Genomic DNA, 5,832 nt, shown 5'->3' with positions numbered 1-5,832 from the left:
AACGGGCGAGCAGTAGTTTGATTAGACACGCTGGCTGCATTGATTCACGAGCAGCAGAACATGTAAGTGTTTTAATGTGGGTTAATTTAGCTATACGACAGCGGTTTTGAACAGCTTCTAAGGTCAGGCCAACTTCTCGTAACAATTCTTCGCGTAATTTATCATTCAATATGCCATGTATCAAGCGATCTCGTATCAAACTATGTTCAATTTCCCTAGCGACATGCTTCAGTGCACTGACATATAGCTCGACAGGTTCTCCTTGTTTTTGACACATTGAGAAAAATTTATGACGTTCAATGCTCACATTAATTTGTAACTCACATAGTTGTCTGAATTTGCGTAGGAGACATTCAGGATCACGGTCAGACTCTGCTGGAATGTGTATACCATTAGCGTCGACTCCAGCCGGTGCATAGTGAAATCTTCTGGCACGTCGAGCAGGTTCAGTGCCTGCCAAGTTAAGTAGGATTGTTGCACGGAGAGCAGGGGCAACAGCTGGATACGCTGCATCAATGTAGATTGAGAAATCTTCCTTAAATACATGCCATTGCTCTGCAAGGTCTGCATCAAACACCAAGATCTCTGGCTTCCTGAGAACAGCAGCCATAACCGCATAACCGCAAAAAAACCCAAGATAAAAACAATATAATCAATTGAGGAGTAAGTCCATACACTCTCACACCGTGTCGATTTGTGGTCCTTATAATAACAGTGGCCTCACACCATGTCAGGTTATATAGTTTATTAGGTACAAGCAATACAACTTCTCACTTCATGACTCATAGCATGAGCCATTAATCTACGTAATTCCGTTAAATTATTTATTGAAGAAATACACTAGTTTATGAAATTGTGATTTGTTAACAGCACAAAACAATGCAAATGGCGATTTATTTATTATTGTATATACGTTGGATATTTTGTCCTTTGGTGTAAGCAGGCGTGGGGCTATCATTGTGTTAAAAACGTTGAATTTTACATCACTTTCATTGGTTAGCTGATATGCTAAACACTGCAACCCTATATATCTCGCGCTCAGAATAATGTGAATTATGTAAATCTTACCACGAATGACAGAAATTAAGTGTTATCGTTGTTTATGAATTTCGATTTTGAATTATTTAAAATTGAGTGGGTTGGTGCAATATATTGCTAATGTGTCGTTATGAGATATTCACATTTAAATCTTACCATGAACGACAGAAATAAAAAGTGTTATCCTTGTTTATGGATTTCGATTTTGAATTAATTGAAATTAAGTGGGTTGGTGCAATATACTGCTAATGTGTTGTTATAAGATATTAACATTTAAAAAGATCAATAAATTACAATAAAAAGCAAAACGATGCCTATGTTCCTTCCACAGCGTGTGGGGAGTCTGGCCCGGATCAACACGGTTGGGACACCAGGGTAGTTGCGGAGAGGTTTGCAATGTATTTTTATGTAATGTTGTCCCTTGTCCGGGCCTTGAGTCCGAAATAAATCTTGCTCAAAACAAATTTTATTTTGTTAAATACTTCATTTAGATAACCCCACCATTAGACAGATTTCATTCCACTCTCTGGCTATTGGGAAGACCACACGCATTTTATTATTGAAAAACAATTCCATAGACACAAAAAACATTAAGGAACATTCCAAGAGTAGAGCAACTGGAACCGGCCTCTACCGCCCTCTGAGGCAGAGAATTCCACAGACTCACAACTCTCTGTGAGAAAAAGTGTTTCCTCGTCTCCGTTCTAAATGGCTTACTCCTTATTCTTAAACTGTGGCCCCTGGTTCTGGACTCCCCCAACATCGGGAACATGTTTCCTGCCTCCAGTGTGTCCAATCCCTTAACAATCTTATATGTTTCAATAAGATACCCTCTCATCCTTCTAAACGCCAGAGCCATTTAAAAAGGGGTGTTTTAAAAAACATTAAAAAAAGAAAATTAACAGAATTATAATTTATTAGCATATTAATCATTAATAAAAATTAACAGAATTATGAAATTAACCCTTTATCACACACACAAACGGTTCCCCCGCAACGCTGAGAGGGATAACTAAAGTCGAGTCGGGTTTACTGAAATGGCCGACGTTCCGCTCCGTTGCGTTCTACACGTCAGCCCATTGGATTTAGCAGGAGTGGTCTATCTTGCTCCGCTATAGGATCTTTGCTTCTTGCACAGCTGCAGTTCGCCCGAATGTAATGGGAGTGTGCGGCGCTGTAAGGCAGCAACTCTGGCTACACCAGTGATCCTCCAGCCTATATGGGGTCTGTGCACAGTAATTCTATTTTTCATTTGTAAATCAGGGGAGAGCGCGAACGCAGTCCCCCACTACCACAAATTTTGCAGTCGAGTATCCCGCATTTGGGGACATCGCAGGCGTCAGCACACCCGAAGTGCAATGGGATAGCCTCGTCCTGGGAGAACCACCTTTGTGATCATGGTGTCTCCCCTGCCAGGTAAGTATGCTAGAACATCGTCGCTCTCTCCCAACCAACCTCTACCATTACTCTTTTAAGTCAGTACGAGCCAAAAATTTAACATGTTATATTGCACTTGATTGCCGAAAACAGAAAAAAGGACATATTTTCGCCTTTCATTTCTCATTTTAGCTCTGATCTTTCTCATATTTGCCCGCTTTTCACTGCTGCTCACTTCATTTGCATTTCTTCCTTTAAAGGAAGCAGGTTTGGCAAATTGCTGTCGACTTGTAATTACTGAGCATCGCCTCTGGGTGGCAGTCTGCTCCACCGCCGACGTTTCATTCACCGAAGTTAGATACAAATGCTGGAGTAACAACTTAGCTGGACAGGCAGCATCTCTGGAGGGAAGGAATAGGCGATGTTTCGGGTCGAGACCCTTCTTCAGACAGAGTCAGGGGTAAGGGAAACGAGAAATATAGACAAATGTCTATACGTAGAACAAATGAATGAAAAATTCGCAAAAGCAGGAGGAATCATAGAGGGGGTGCAGCGAGAGAGGGTGTTGCAGAATTCTCGTCGGATAGAGGATGTCGCTGCGAATCCAATCCATCGGTCATGGCCTCTCCGTGCCTCGGCACCCCAACAAGACACACAGATTCAAGGCAGTTACGCAAGGTCACAGTGAGTCTGAAGAAGGCTCTCGACCCGAAACATCGCCAATTCCTTCTCTCCATAGATGCTGCCTCAACCGCTGAATTACTTCAGCATTTTGTGTCTACACTCAAGGTCACAGACTGTGCAACAGGTCTCATCCTGTAATAACATGGAACTGCATATTAATAGTAGAAACAAAGAACTGCAGATAAATTGTGTAAGAAGGAACTTGCACGTTAGACTGAGGTTCACGTCTACCCCTAACCTCATCCAGTGTACTTGATTTGTACGGGTGTTATGGATTAGTACGAGTGCCAGGGGTTATGGGGATAAGACAGGTGATAAATCTGCCGCGATTGAATCAATGAATGGCGAAGTATACTTGTGTAAGTAGCAACTGCAGATGCTGGTTTAAACCGAATATAGACACAAAATGCTGGAGTAACTCAGCAGTGAGTGTCTGTCTGTGTGAGTGAATGTGAGTATTGTCCCACTTTGTCCTGTGTTCACAGCGGGACGGCCCTTCAGCCCGTAGAGTTCGTGCTGCCTCCTCAGACACCCATTGAACCCAATGCTACTCCGACATTTTACTCTCTCCCACTTCTCATCAGCGGCGGAATGAGAAGCCGCCCTCACACCCCAGGCCGGCAAACCTCCCCTCAGTAGCGGGGGAATCAGGGAGATAATCCCCCGGGACATGGGGTTTTATTTTAGGTTTAGTTTATTAGATAGACAACACTGCGGGCAACACAACACAATTCGTGGTGCAATATAATACGCAATATTTTTAAATAATTTTATTTATTTATTTATTTCATTTACTGATCTTGCCGGCATATGAGAGTCAATGGTTGTTTGTGTTTTTGTTCTTTTAATCTTTTATCCCGTGTCTTCTATGTATACCACTGAAGGAGATGCAATGAAATTTCGTTGTACAGTTGTTGTGCAATGACAATAAACGTATTTGATTTGATTTGATTTGATTTGATTTGACGTGTGTACCCAGGTACAGTGAAAAGCTTTGTTGTGCAGGCTGTACAATCAGATCAGATATACCGTATACAAATATTATCAGTCCCGGTCCCAGCACACTGATGCAATCATAAAGAAAGCCCATCAACGCCGCTACTTCCTGAGAAGATTGCAGAGATTCCGTGTGCACTGAATACTCCTTTGAACTTCTGCAGGTGTACAGTGGAGAACATAATGACACATCACGGCCTGGTTCGGCAACTTGTACGCTCAGGAACGAAGAAGACTGCAAAAAGTGATGAACACTGCCCAGTCCATCACTGGTACTGATTTGTTTATTTTATATATATACTAGACCAAATGGAACCCGTTGGGCCCCGTTGGGGGGGGGGGGGGGGTTCCGTGTCAGTGTTCACTCCGGGGGGGGGGGGGGGGGGGAGGGGAGGTGGTGAGGGGGGGGGGGGGGGCAGTGAGGGGCGGGGTGGGTGTGGGCCGATGAGATGTTTATCGCCACCAGGGGAATAAAGGTCATTGATGGATACGTATGAGGGGGTGATTGACAGATGGGTAGAGTATGTGACAAACGGACCGGAGTGAAAAGACAAAAGGGTACCAGATGTGGAGAGAAGAGAAATGTATTGTGAGGCTGGAGGAAGGAACGGGATGTGATGCTGAGGCTTTATAGGCACTGGTCAGACTGTATTTGGAGTATTGTTAGCAGGTTTGGGCCCCATAAGGATGTGCTGGCATTGGAGAGAGTCCAGAAGATGTTTACGAGAATGATCCCAGGGTTGACTGGAATAATCTATGATAAGAGTTCAATGGCACTGGGCCTGTACTCAGTGCAGTTTAGAAGGATGATGGGGTTCCTCATTGAAACTTACCATATAGTGAAAGGCCGGAATTGAGTGAGTATAGAGTGGATGTTTCCACTAGTGGGAGAGTGCAGAGGACATAGCCTCAGAATAAAAGGACATGCCTTTGGAAAGAAGATGAGAAGGAATTTCTTTAGTCAGAGGGCGGTGAATCTGTGGAAGTCGTTGTCTCAAACCGCTGTGGAGTTCAAGTCATTCGGTATTTTTAGTGTGAGATTGACAGATTCTTGATCAGTAAGAGTGTCGTGGGATATGGGGAGAAGGCAGGAGAATGGGTTCGGCATTAGACAATAGACAGTAGGTGCAGAAGTAGGCCATTCAGCCCTTCATGCCAGCACCGCTATTCACTGTGATCATGGCTGATCATCCACAATCAGTACCCCGTTCCTGCCTTCTCCCCATATCCCTTAACTCTGCTATCTTTAAGAGCTTTGAGAGGGAATGATAGATCAGCCATGAATGAATTGTGGCGTAGACTTGATGGGCCAAATGGCTGAATTCTACTCCTATGACATCAATTTATTTTCTGCCTGATGGGAGTGGGGATAAGAAGGAATGACGGGTGTGACAATTGTAGCTACAAAGAAAGTACCTTCGAGAGGGATTCCAGTTGGAACTTTTTACCAGGTTGAAATGTCAATGTCCAGAGGTCATAGCTTTAATGTGAGGGGGAGGGGGGCAACGTTCAAAGGAGACATGCGGGGAATGTTGCCTAGATGGTGATAGATACCTAGAATTCTCTGTCAGGGTTGGTGGTGATGCTGATAGGATAGTGGTGTTTAAGAGGTTTTTGGATAGGCACATTTATATGTAGAGAATGGGGGGGAGGGGAGTATAAATCAGATGAGATCAGTTTATCTTGGCATCATGTTTGGCACAGACATTGTGGGCCCAAGGGCTTGATCAGCCATGA

General features: G+C 43.7%; 1 non-coding gene across 1 annotated transcript; it reads right to left on the bottom strand.

Moving 5' to 3' along the window:
- Positions 1-2,298: 2,298 nt before the first annotated feature.
- On the bottom strand, positions 2,299-2,462 carry LOC116983762. Its single transcript, XR_004414806.1, has one exon. It is a non-coding gene; the product is annotated as a U1 spliceosomal RNA (small nuclear RNA).
- Between the last annotated feature and the right edge of the window lie 3,370 nt (positions 2,463-5,832).

Source organism: Amblyraja radiata, chromosome 1 (genome assembly GCF_010909765.2).
Source record: "Amblyraja radiata isolate CabotCenter1 chromosome 1, sAmbRad1.1.pri, whole genome shotgun sequence".
NCBI classification, from domain to species: domain Eukaryota; kingdom Metazoa; phylum Chordata; class Chondrichthyes; order Rajiformes; family Rajidae; genus Amblyraja; species Amblyraja radiata.
This window is presented reverse-complemented; position numbering and strand designations above follow the sequence as displayed.